Source organism: Larimichthys crocea, chromosome XVIII (genome assembly GCF_000972845.2).
Source record: "Larimichthys crocea isolate SSNF chromosome XVIII, L_crocea_2.0, whole genome shotgun sequence".
Classification (NCBI taxonomy): domain Eukaryota; kingdom Metazoa; phylum Chordata; class Actinopteri; family Sciaenidae; genus Larimichthys; species Larimichthys crocea.
Genome location: NC_040028.1, coordinates 9678224 through 9690529, shown reverse-complemented (window position 1 = coordinate 9690529; position 12306 = coordinate 9678224).

The window sequence follows — 12306 nt, the reverse complement described above, 5'->3', positions numbered from 1 at the left end:
AAAAAAAAAAAAAAAGTGCAAGATTTCCCTCAGTGAGCCGGCACAGTGTTGGGTTTCCCTACAACCAACAAAATGAACGTTTAAATGCCCTAAAAATCATCGCAGAGTATCCGCTATCTTTGATCAGTTATTTCTCTATCATGTATATACATGAGAGCCATCACACATGGACGTTTTGCGTTTAAACATGTGTCCTCATAAAGAGAAACAGAGAGAGAGAGAGAGAGAGAGAGAGAGAAATAAAATATTACCATAATATGATAACATGTAATAAGGAGTCATTCCTATGCATAATTCCCAGTTCCCAGTAGATGAAGACAAGTTCTTATTTCAAAGTAATATGACAGGAAGTCTCGTCTCTGAAAAAAAAGAATACAGTTGTAAGCTTTGTTCTTATGCAGAGTTAAACATAAGGCTTCTAAACATAAAACAATGTCACAGTAAAATACAAGGAACATTTGAAGTGGTTTATGCAATATGCACTGTGTGCAGGTTTAACATTTAAAACAAGTTCAAAGACATTTTCTTTCTTTTTCATTTGTGAAGAAGCCTTAAGGCAAACATGGTGATTGCAGCTATAAGTGTACATGAGGAGGAGTGTGATTTGCTGCTCCATTAGATTACCTCGTAATTTTGTACCCAAGAAAACATCATTGAGGTGTTGTGGAGGAGGACATAACCAGACTGTTTATGTCATACAGACATACATTTCTGCCAAGAACAGAAGATTATCTGCAGTATTATTAACCCCACATACAGTAAGTGCACCACTTGTGCTGAACATTTGCTAGGTTTTCTATGTAAAGGTCAGTGCTCAGGGCTGAGTCACTGTGTACAGATACAGAATACAGAAAGTACTATGTTGCTGAAATCTGTAGTTCACAGCTACCATATTTTAACAAGAATATTTCTCATATTCTGTTAATTCTGCAAGGATAATATCAAATCATTCAGAGACTGCAGATCCTTGAATTTATTTGCAATACTTCTGTGCTGCATTGTTGAATCCAACCAACTTCTATGAGTTATTGATAATAATGATGTTTTTAGGACTCTTGAGGGCAGCACAACTTGTAAACAAAACACTGCCAAGCAAACAGCAGACTGCAGTTATATGGCCGACTGGTGAATGCAAGTCTAATATTCACTCATTTTTTGGTCTCTACCAACTTCTGAGGAAAACAGCTTCTATCTTGCCCCATTTTTTTCACCAGCTAGTAGCAAATTATGCCCGTCTGCAGTTTGGTCTTGGACTGGTAGTGTACATAAAGGTTTGTCAGAGCTTTTTCATTGAGAACAGCTGCCTGCTGCTGCTGAAAAAGAGGTTGATGGCAGTGGTCAAAGTAAACCAACACATTAAGATGCAGGCCTGAAAACATAAACAGTGAGCTGAAAGAAATGCTCCATGAGCGGAGGAGAATAGCAGAGTTGGGTGAACTTGGATTAATTTCATCCACATACAGTATATTTAAATGCAGCAGGTAGACTTCCTCTCATATGGTTTTGAATATTAATGACCGTACCAGTCAATTGTTCTGCACAGTCCAGTGTTTAAGACATACCTAAGTATCCTTATTCATTTACTTAGATGAGGAGATTGATACCTCCTTGTTTGTGTGTTATGTAGGGAGTAGAGAGTCAGGGGCTGATCAACTTAATTTAACATAAATCATACCCACAAACACTCGAAAACTCACTATAAAAGTAAAGTATAGAGTATTAATGAGAGTACAAACCAATGTCATGCAAAATAGTGCCAACCAATTGTATGCAATACTGGAGCTTGGACTCTTTTGATCTGCTGAAGTTTCTCTACAAGGGCTGCAATAAAACCTTTATGTCTTGCATCATACCTGCTCGGACATCAAACAAAATCTCCAGACTGAATCTTTTTTTTTTTGGTCTTTTCAAGCTTTATTTGATAGAGACAGCTGAAGAGTGACAGGAATGTGGGGAAAGAGATAAGGAATGACATGCAGCAATGGGTCACAGGTCGGATTTGAACCTTGGGTTGCTGTGGCAAGAACAGAGCCTTTGAACATGGGGCGGATGCTCTACTAACTGAACTAACCAACACCCCCAGACTGAATCTTGAGTGCGTCTTGGACGATCCAATAAACAGTGACGCTCAAAAAGATTCTGTTGTTGGTTAACCATGGTTAAAAGAGAGTAGACTCCTTCACCAGCTTCACAATTGTCTTTCTTGACAGTAGCTACCTTTCCAATTTATGGAGGTACTTTTGAAACGCTGAATGGATGGAGTCCTTGCACAACTAACCTGAGAGTCAGTTAGCTAATGGATTTATGTCAGCAAATTTTTATAGAACATAAGGCCACATACATGCAAGATCCAGCACAAAACACAGGTTTTTCCCGTTCATTTGAGTGGGGGTAGTGCATTTTGGCTGCAGCAGTGCAGGCCACAGGGGTGTCCACCAAAAAACGCAGTAATCTGCGGAGAAGTTAAGCCAGATCCTACTTTTACTTTTTACTTCAGACTATCCAGGTGGTTTCATGGATTAAACTCTAAATTCTCTACCTGTTTTGTTCTGACTTTGTTTCATATACCCAGGTTCTAAATCTGTGTCTGACTCACAATTCACGCTGCAAAATTGTGACACAAAGATGTTTAAATTGCTTTATTTTCAATGGTTTGAGAGAGTGAGAGAGAGAGCTGATCAGCTGAATAAAAAGTTATTTCCTGATTGTTTCACAGCAGTTGGACGAAATAATAGACACAGCCTCAAAATGTCGTGAATGTTCCCCTCTACCCTTTAAAGAACCAAGACAGCATCCATTACGTCACGTTTTCAGAACATTCTGGGAAAATGCAATTTCTTGCTGGAAACATGCCGTTAACATGCCTCTACTAAAGCTCCAACCCTGACTACCAGCTTTATATGTCTGTTCCTGCTACACTAATCAGTGGTCAGTCTGTCACACTGCTGGTGACTCTGGATGGTGCCCCCTTATCTCCTGTGTCACACACTACAGTATGTAGCCACGAGGCCATGTGCCTTAGCGAGATTGTCCTGAGCAGTCCTCTGCTGCATCTTTCAAATATGGCAGGGAGCTAGCAGGATTTGGTATGTAGTTAAGTATAGTCATGTTGGTTCTTCCTCAAGGCTGAGTTTCAGGAGATTTATCCATGATGACGCTTTCACTGCTCGAGCACTAAGCAACGCCTACCGTTTTGCACATGCACCACAAAAAGGTCAAGTGTGTGTTGGTAGCTGTCTGACAAACGCCTTGACTCACCAGAAATGAATGTAGCTGAACTACCAGCAGGCAAGTGCAAAATGGTTTCACCACAATTATGATTTTCCATGTTGAAATTAGATAAGTAGATAATTATTTCTCAGGTCAAAGCCCTCGTCAAGCCAGCTCTTCAGGCAAAACAGAAGCTTGAATCCAACTGCGGTTTGATTTAAAGTGGGAAATGAAAAAGAGAATTCTTGAAGAAGCACAAGGAGTACTTGTTCCCGTTCTGCTTTGTGATTTTCCTGCCGTGATCCCCTTGTTTGGCATGCTTTTTGCTCTGTAATGATCGTGTAATGTTTGAATAATGTTTGAGTACACATGGACTACGGCCAGGCAAACAGGCACAGATTTGCATTCGTACCACGTCCTCAACAACAGCTTCTGAAATGTTCTGTTTCATTCTACATTCGCTAATTAAACTTCACATTTGTCATGGTTTGTTTGGCCTCTCTGTTGATGTACTATATTCGCTGATGAGCACAGGAACAAAGAGTTAGGCTAGAGCACTGATATCCAGGGACATCTTGTGCGCACAAGGGAAAAGGCTGTGTTGGTGGTTTGACAGAAGCCTTCTGGCCTAGATCCTGCACTAAACAAAACCTTCTTTTTTTAAACTCTGACCATGTTAGACACCACACTTACATGATTCAAAATATAGTCCAATATTCCTGTCCATTCTCTCAGAGTAAAGGTATATTCTCCACGATTATTTTCTGTACTTTTCTGTAACCCTTTTCTGAATATACTTATAAACTTCTACTGATGGAGATATGGCTTTTTTGCATAGCTATTTTTGCTACTCTGACATTTCAATCAACCCATCTTGCAACAAACATGGTATTAATGAAGGTGGTAATTTTCAAAGGCTTAATTGGCATCATGATTTTCATGACCTGACACCTGTAATCACTGCAAAAAAACAAAAAAAAACAACAAATCCCATCGAACCTGCACTGGAAATGCATTAATGTCACATCACACCTCAAACAGATTAGGAAGACCACACCAGCAAGCATGCAAAACACTGATTTGTGTGTTACATTACTTTGACCTAAATTATTAAGAGTCTTGATTAACTAAAATCATGTTCGACAAGTGAATGTCCTTCTCACAAAGGCCCCTCCTCGCTGCATTATGGTATTAAAAAAAGAAACTCTTTCACTCTGCCGATGCAGTCTGTTATCTGTCTCATTGTTTTCTCTCTTCTTCGCATGGTTAACAACAATGACAGATCTCTTCTCTTTGTTTTCTTGAAGCTGCTGTGACGATGAGCCGCCTGCCTCCATTCTTTTTTTTTTCCCAAGTGTCAGAGATGAAGATTTTTTTTGTGGGAGAAAAATAAACTTCACTTCTTTCATAGAAATGAAATCTTCTTCACCTTCACCTTCTTTTGTGTGTTTATATGCAGTATGCAGTGCACTCTGTCATTGTGGAGTATAGGTGTATGTACAACGTGTTCTCTGCAATTTTCTATGATTGAGGTAAATTGTAAGCTCGTTTTGAACTCTGTGTGTGTGTGTGTGTGTGTGTGTGTGTGTGTGTATTACTACATACTCCACAGGGAATTTAATCTCTTGAATGTTGGCAGTTAATCAGATCATTAATGTAGGCGGTTGCAGAGCAGTTTTACCCTCGACAGCACCGTGTTGCTGTTTGAGTGTGTTTGTATGTGTGTGCCTGATGTCTAAAATCTATAAAATGTAATAAAATGTGATAATAAATGATAAAAGGTTTACCAAATTTATAAAAGATACAACGGTAAAAATCACCTCACACAGTTTAAAACATTTTAAGATAGTCTTTTATTGATTCCACATAGGGGAAATTTGGGTGTACAGACAAATAGAGAAGGATAAATAGAATAAATAATTATAAGTGTATGTAAAAGAATAGAATAAAATAGAAACGAGCAAACAGCCTCAAAATGGTACAACTGGCTGGTCAGTCTGATGACAGTCTGTGGTTTCTGCTGTTGTACAGTCTGATGGCAGTAGCCACAAATGAGCACCTGAAGCACTTCATTTTGCACCTGGGTGCGATGATCCAGTGGCTGAATGAGCTGCCCATCTGCCAAAGCTCATCCTGAGGAGGATGAGAAGGGTTATCCAGGGTGGCTTTGATCTTGTCCTTCATCTTTCTCTCCAGACCTTCCAGTTACAGCCCGACCACACAGCTGGCCTTCTTTACCAACCTGTTGAGGCTGCTGGCCTGACCAACCTTGATGTCACCACCCCAGTGGTGGAAGATCTTCAGGAGCCTGTTGCACATACTGAAGGAGCACCAGGAGCATTTCAGACACAGAGCATTTTGCCTGCCAATCTTTGTTAACTTGCTCAGATTTGGTGAGGTCACTTAGTTAAATTGTTCCCCTTTACCGACTGGATCCTCAATGCCGTTTCTCTCTCTGCCAGTTTGATCCGCTCCGTGCTGCTTGATACAGCTGGTGGCATGGCATCCGTCAAAAATAGAACAGCCGTGTATTCTCCACAGAGCAGAGCAGAGAGCGTCACAGCCATGCCCGGTGGAATTTAGATGTTAGTCTCTTCAGAAAGATCAGTCTGCTCTGTCTCTTCCAATTTATTTTATTGATTTCGATCCCAAGTTAACTATCTCTCCACCTCCTCCCCTTGCATGACAATTGGAACAGGAGACCTCTTATTCGTCCAGTAATCCACCACATGCTTGCTGATCCGTTCCTGTTGTCATTGTTGAGGCATCTTAAAATGGAGGAAAAGCTTTGAAGGTGACAGGGATCAGAGATGAAACGGGCGTCTGAAATGTGGAAAGTAAACAGGAATGACACAGGTCATTGAGGTGCATTGCTTACTACCAAGCACTATCAACCAATGACCGTATAAAGAATAGACAGAGGATGAGTGAGTGACGTCACCCATACGTTTCTGAATCTTAAAATATGTGACGCTGGTTTAGACAGTTTTTATGAACAGTGGGTCCATAAATCCAAATAATTAAATCAAGTCCATCGAACAAAAATCCAGAACCGGGAAGAAAGGAGCAGGGAAAATCCACAAATAGAAAAAGGAACTGAGAAACTGAAAGCCACAGAACAGAGGAACTACATACACCCGACCCAGACAACTCGACACAGATGAAACCAATCAGGGAGGAGCAGATAATCAAAAGTGGTGAGAAATAAAGGCAGGGAGTAAAGACACTGTTGTGTGTGTTCACTGTGAGTCTCAAGCTTGATCATGTTCAGAAAATTCCACACACTTTCAACCTTGTAAACACTTGCATATATATAACATTTAAAAAACAACACCCACAGAAAATTGTGGGGAATGAAACTGAAAATGATTGTAATGTGTCCATGAAGCACGATCAATGCAGCTGCATTTATAATGGGTTTAAAAAGCTCAAAGTTTTATGTTTCTTTATATTTATTTTTACATTAAATGTCTTTGTAATTGCATTTGTTTTTTGGGGGTTTTGGGGTTGGTTTTTTTTTCTTCTTTTTCTTTATTCCTACCTGTTGGTTCTTGAGATGTGGACGTTATCACTTTAAAGCTCACATCTGTTCTATGAAACCAATTTCATTATTTTGTGCAGAATCCTGTCAACAACTCCTGCTTTGCAATGACCCAATTTCTCCAGTAAATCTTCATCTAATCTTTGATGTCCTTGCGTATATCCTGCTATATTCATTCCTTTTCACAACTGTGGCAGATTGTGTTTTGTGAGTTTGTGGGATGCAAAAATGTCTTCCGACAACCCTGAACTAAGTCTTGCACGGAGAGGTTGAGTTGCCCCGGTTTCATAACCAAGTAATGACAAACTCACCAGAGCGCCAGCGATGCATGACTCATAAAGATATGATTTTTGAAATGCTAATGAGTCGAAGATTATACAGAGTGGAAGAGCAAGTCTATCTCACACGAAAGAGTGAGATAGAGACAGTAAGACAGAGAGCGAGATTCTCCGTGTCGTTGAGTCTTTTTCCGGAGCTGACATTCTCGGATTCCTACTGAATGTATAAGATAGTTTTTAAATAATCTCTCTGTACCAGCTTTAGTATTTCATGATTTCGGGATGAGTCAGGGAGGGAAAAAGAGAAAGAGAGAGCCAGAGTTCAGGCGGAAAGCCTGCAGCACCACGAGAACACTCTTCTTACTTGTTTCTCCATCTCTCTCTCTCTCTCTCTCTCTCTCTCTTTCTCACTCTCTTCGTCATGTGTGCAGTCATCTCCAGTGCAGGGAAACAAGGCTAAACAAGGTTAAAGAGAAGGTCAAACACACATGCACACATTTATTCTTCCACCTGTTCCTCCGGCCACATGAGACAGTGCTCCTCTGGGAAAGACCCAATTATCTCAGTAGAAAATACCGTATCTTCTGCATTGCTGCTTGATGCCCACTGGCATGTGGACAGAGGGGGTTAAAATCTTCTGATTGAAGACATATCAACATGGCTGTTGAACCCTGCAGTACATGTGCAGAATGAGGATTTATTTTAGAAAGTGTGCCATGATTCTACACACTATCTCACTCATCTTCTTCCCATTATTCATCCCACTGTGTTTGTTACTTCCCCATCTTACGGCTCCTGTTTTTGTGTTCAACGCTCTCACTCTCACTCTCACTCTCTTATATATATATCTTTCCTCCCTCTTCTCTATGATCATCCTGCAAAACACCTCCTTCCAAATACAGCTTTCTTTAGCACATCTCCTTTCTTCTCATCCCTTTTCTGTCCACACCACTCTGCCTCAGTCTTTCCCGTCTTCCGGCATGTTGAGCTTGTGAAGGTCATTTTAGTGTTAGAGACAGGGGGGAGGGGATGATGCAGTTATATGCAACTGCTGCTCTGGATAACAGGAGGACGGATGGATGGTTGATAAGAGCGGGGACATGAAAGCAGAGAAACAGAAAAGACAGAGAGAGGGTGGTGGGGGGGGGGACCGAATTTCCTACGACCTTTGCCTGCATCCGGATGAGGACACAATGTGCTCGTGTTTGCATGCCTGCTCCCCACGCAAAACTGTGCCTTTATGTGTGCACCAATGCGCGCTGCTGCCATTTGTGTTCATTAGTGGTCAATCATGATGGTCATCCCTTCAAATTACCTTTGAGTCAAAGGCAGCGTCATTATTTGCATTTTGCAGTCAAAATCTCTGGAAATACAAATGATGGAGCTGTATTAAAAAGCAAAAAACTAGCATACAAACAGTTTTGGACTTCGAAGACAAAGAAATGTAAGATTAGCTATAATAATCTGGATAATGTGAGAAAAACATTCATGGCAGCTAGCCTGAGCACTGTTTATCAGTTTGACATAAATGTAAACCTCCCAGCCAAACTGTTTGCATTTGCCAAACCCATCAGTTAGTCTTAATCCTCAAATCATGTTAGTATTTCTTGTTAAATGGAATAGCACAAACAAATAAAGCATCAATCTAACCACTATTGCCTAGTCCGGATATGTTTTTCTATATTACGTATCCAACCAGGGACTATGGTAGAATGGTAGATTATGATCCTGTAATATAGTTGATTATCCTGCAAGATAATAATAGTTGCTACTTTATTTCCATGTCTTCTGCATAGACTATCAAATGGTGTGGCTCATTATGGTATACATAGAGCTGCTTGGTGTCTTAAACCTGCAATCTTTCTAATGGCCAGCAGGGGGAAGCTCCTTTGACTGTAAAAAGAAGTCTGTAAATTGTCTTATGGGGAAATGATCTTATTCCTCACTTGATTTATTTGTTCAGTACGCAGTGTCCTTGTGAGTTAATGGTCTCAATCATTTTATTAATTTTGTAAATGATGGCCCCATTTAGAGTAAAAGAGATGATGAAGCAGTTTCCTTTAGGGTGTAGCTACCTGGCGAATAGCAAATTATTCTCAGTGAGTCCGTCCAGTGCAACATACCGGGTTCACAAAACTAAAATCAAACTGGCAAATTAGATGAATCAGGATTCTGTTTCTGTCTATTTTTCACCTCAAATTCAGAAACATATTTTAGTGCACTGTTTAGCTGTAATGCAAAAGTTTGCGAGAAACAAACAAACAAACAAGTGCAACCTAAAATGCAGAACGTGATCCACCTGCTTCACCGCCGCAATGCTAAAAAGGTCAAAACAGTTGTCCACAAATCAGTGGGTGATGTCACAGCGGGTTGACACTTGATGTGGGTGCTGGTATGTAGCCAATAAATTACATATTTAACTTTCATGCTGTGAAGTGAACAAAGGCTTCAGGCTAAAAACAAGAAGTCTGATTTTGGCTACCTCTGTTGTGTGAAATCAGGAAATTACTGTATCTAAAAATAATATAAATTTGGGTGGCTTCAGGTAAATTGGAAAGCCTAATAATGACAGCAGGGCTTAGTGAGGGTTATAGTGTTAGCCTCAATAAAGGGTGAGGACAGTAACCATACTGCACTTATAACTTTGCCTTTTCCCAAAAAATAAGTTCAGGCATACTATATAAAATGGCTCCAATATAACCCTAAATTTCTTCTTTCTGACTTGTATTATGAGTAAAATATGACATTTCTGCAGGGGTAAATATGTGGAAGAGCAATTCACAGTCAAAAGGAATATAAAATGTAGCTATCATGTCAAGGGAGACCAACAGGCTGTTACAGAAGGTAACATTCAGAGTTTCATTTTGCCTTGCATCAGACAGCTCTATGAATACATTTTTAGTCGTATACCGTGTTGACAGGCTCTTGTGGGATTGCATGCAAGAAAGGTTTTTTTCACTCTCAAATGAACGGCTGAAAAATAAAACCCACAATGTTTGGGTTTTTGCCAAAAATGTCCCCCTGCTGTGTCATTGTCAAAGATACAGCTTGTTGCTATCTCTGCTTTTACCCATATCCAGTAAACTGGGTTTAACCTTTCCTTGCCTCAATGGAAGGTGCACAAAAAGAGATGGAGTTGAAAGGAGTGCTGCAACAGAGCCGAGCCGAGCCTAACCTCAATCCCTGCTGTTCAAACTGACGCACCGAATTAACATGAGTGGAGGCGGCTAATAATCCGTGGAATTAAATTGGAGTCATTTCCCCTTGTGGATGTGGTAACTTCAAAAGTGCAATACAGATTAGTGGCACTCTGTAGTGAGATAACACATAGAAGAGTAGGAGCATGTTTTTGCATGTGGGATTAGGCTTAGTGATATACCTGTGTTTTATGACCACCTCCCACCTTACTGCTTGTCAAACAGACACTGTGCTTCGCCTGTTCTGATTCCCTCGGGGACAGGGGCTGGGGCGACCCTGGCATTTACACACTAATGAAAACAATGATGGGAAATATGTTAATCTGCTCAGCTGTGGTTGGCTGAGACAAACTGTGCTCTTTCAAAAAGGCCAGATGCTCCTGTGAGTAATCACCTATGGCAACTGAATCCATTTAACCATAACCATTATGGCTCAGTATTTGACCCATGCATGTGATGTACTTTACACTCTCTGCAGCATTAGGGAGATTGATATCTGTTTGTTTGCTGTGTTTTTTTGGCATTGGGTCACAGAGCTGAGATTATCTATTAGTCTGTCGAAAAAAGTCACCTGGGTAACATTTACAGGTAACAACCGAAGGGTAAGGTGTATCAGTGGTCATAAAGCTTGTGAGGATGTTATTATCAAGTGAGAATGACTGAACAACAGTACCAAATGCTGAAAATGATCAGTTATACATGTTGGACTAATCCTGGTAAACCAAAATGAATGATAAAATGAGCTGGACTCTTCTACAGAGCAGTGTATCCCATAAGGCTGCTGAAACTGGGTTTATAATAGCTGCAAGGGAAGGAATTACTCAAGCTGGTACAGACCTAATATGACTAATCATAGAAGAATACATAGAAAAGTACACGCACTATATAGCAAAAATGCATGCAGCATTAATGTCATGCTTACTTACATGAGAATAATAATGTGTTTGTGCACTTAAAATCTTGTGCAGCCTGCAGAAAATGATGAAACTAATGCCCTCAGGAAAAATAAGAATGCAAATGAGTAAAAACATAACACAACTGACAATTTTAAGCTACAATATAATGCAGAGATTAGTAGTTTATTATTATTATTATATATAAAAAAGAATGTATATTTCTTTATAAAAGAACGTATATTAAGAATTTATAAAATAATTTATATGACTAACTCACTAACTGCTATTTGTTGTCACAGTTGTTAAAAAAAAGCAAAAACAAATATTGAGGCAGCTACCGATGAAGCAATTAGTAAAAGGAAATACAATGCTGGAACAATGTTTATTTATTTACTTTAAATGTTTCAAGAAATCAAAACATGACACAAAAAGTAAATAAATATGAAGAATAGGATTGTGCACATTAGTGTTTACATGCATGTTTTTAAACGCAGCTATGTTTGAGGATGATGTCAAGATCCTTTTCTTCTTTTTTTCTTCTTCAGTATGTGTGCAAGCTTGGCCTGCTGTATTTGCCCAAGACAATATATGCATCAGTCCAATTCTGTGAGAGGTAGTTTTAAAGACTAAAGTAAAGTTGTTGTTCTCAATTCCAAATAATTAGCCTTTATCAGTCCTCTGTAATCTGGGGAGATAAGATATGTAGCTCGAGTGATGATGTTTTGCAAAGTCTGAACCCAAGGTCAACAGTACAGATATGTATTCTGTGTATATGTAAACATGCAAGAGCATTTAGTTTATGAAATTAGTTTTTACAAGATGCAATTATCTTCTGGTTAGGGTCTTAAAGTGGTTGGACAAGGTTTGTTATAATCTGACATTACAGAGAAGTCAAGTATGTGACCTTTACTGCGACTTGTCACAAAATAACAAGTGAAAACACTCATTCTGTAAAGCGAATTGGAAAGAAAAAATCGAAATCTAAAAAGTTCAAGGAGTGTCGGGGATACATGCCGTGCATTGGAATCTCTTTTGGCAAGGCGGACAGACTTCCTGAAGTCATTGTGATGCTGTCAGGCAACCAGTGGAGACTCGAGAAAGTTACTGGCCACAGCCAAGAAATAGTGCAGCACACAAACAAAGCCCACAGGAATAACGCTGGACTTTAAAGCTACTTTGAGCTT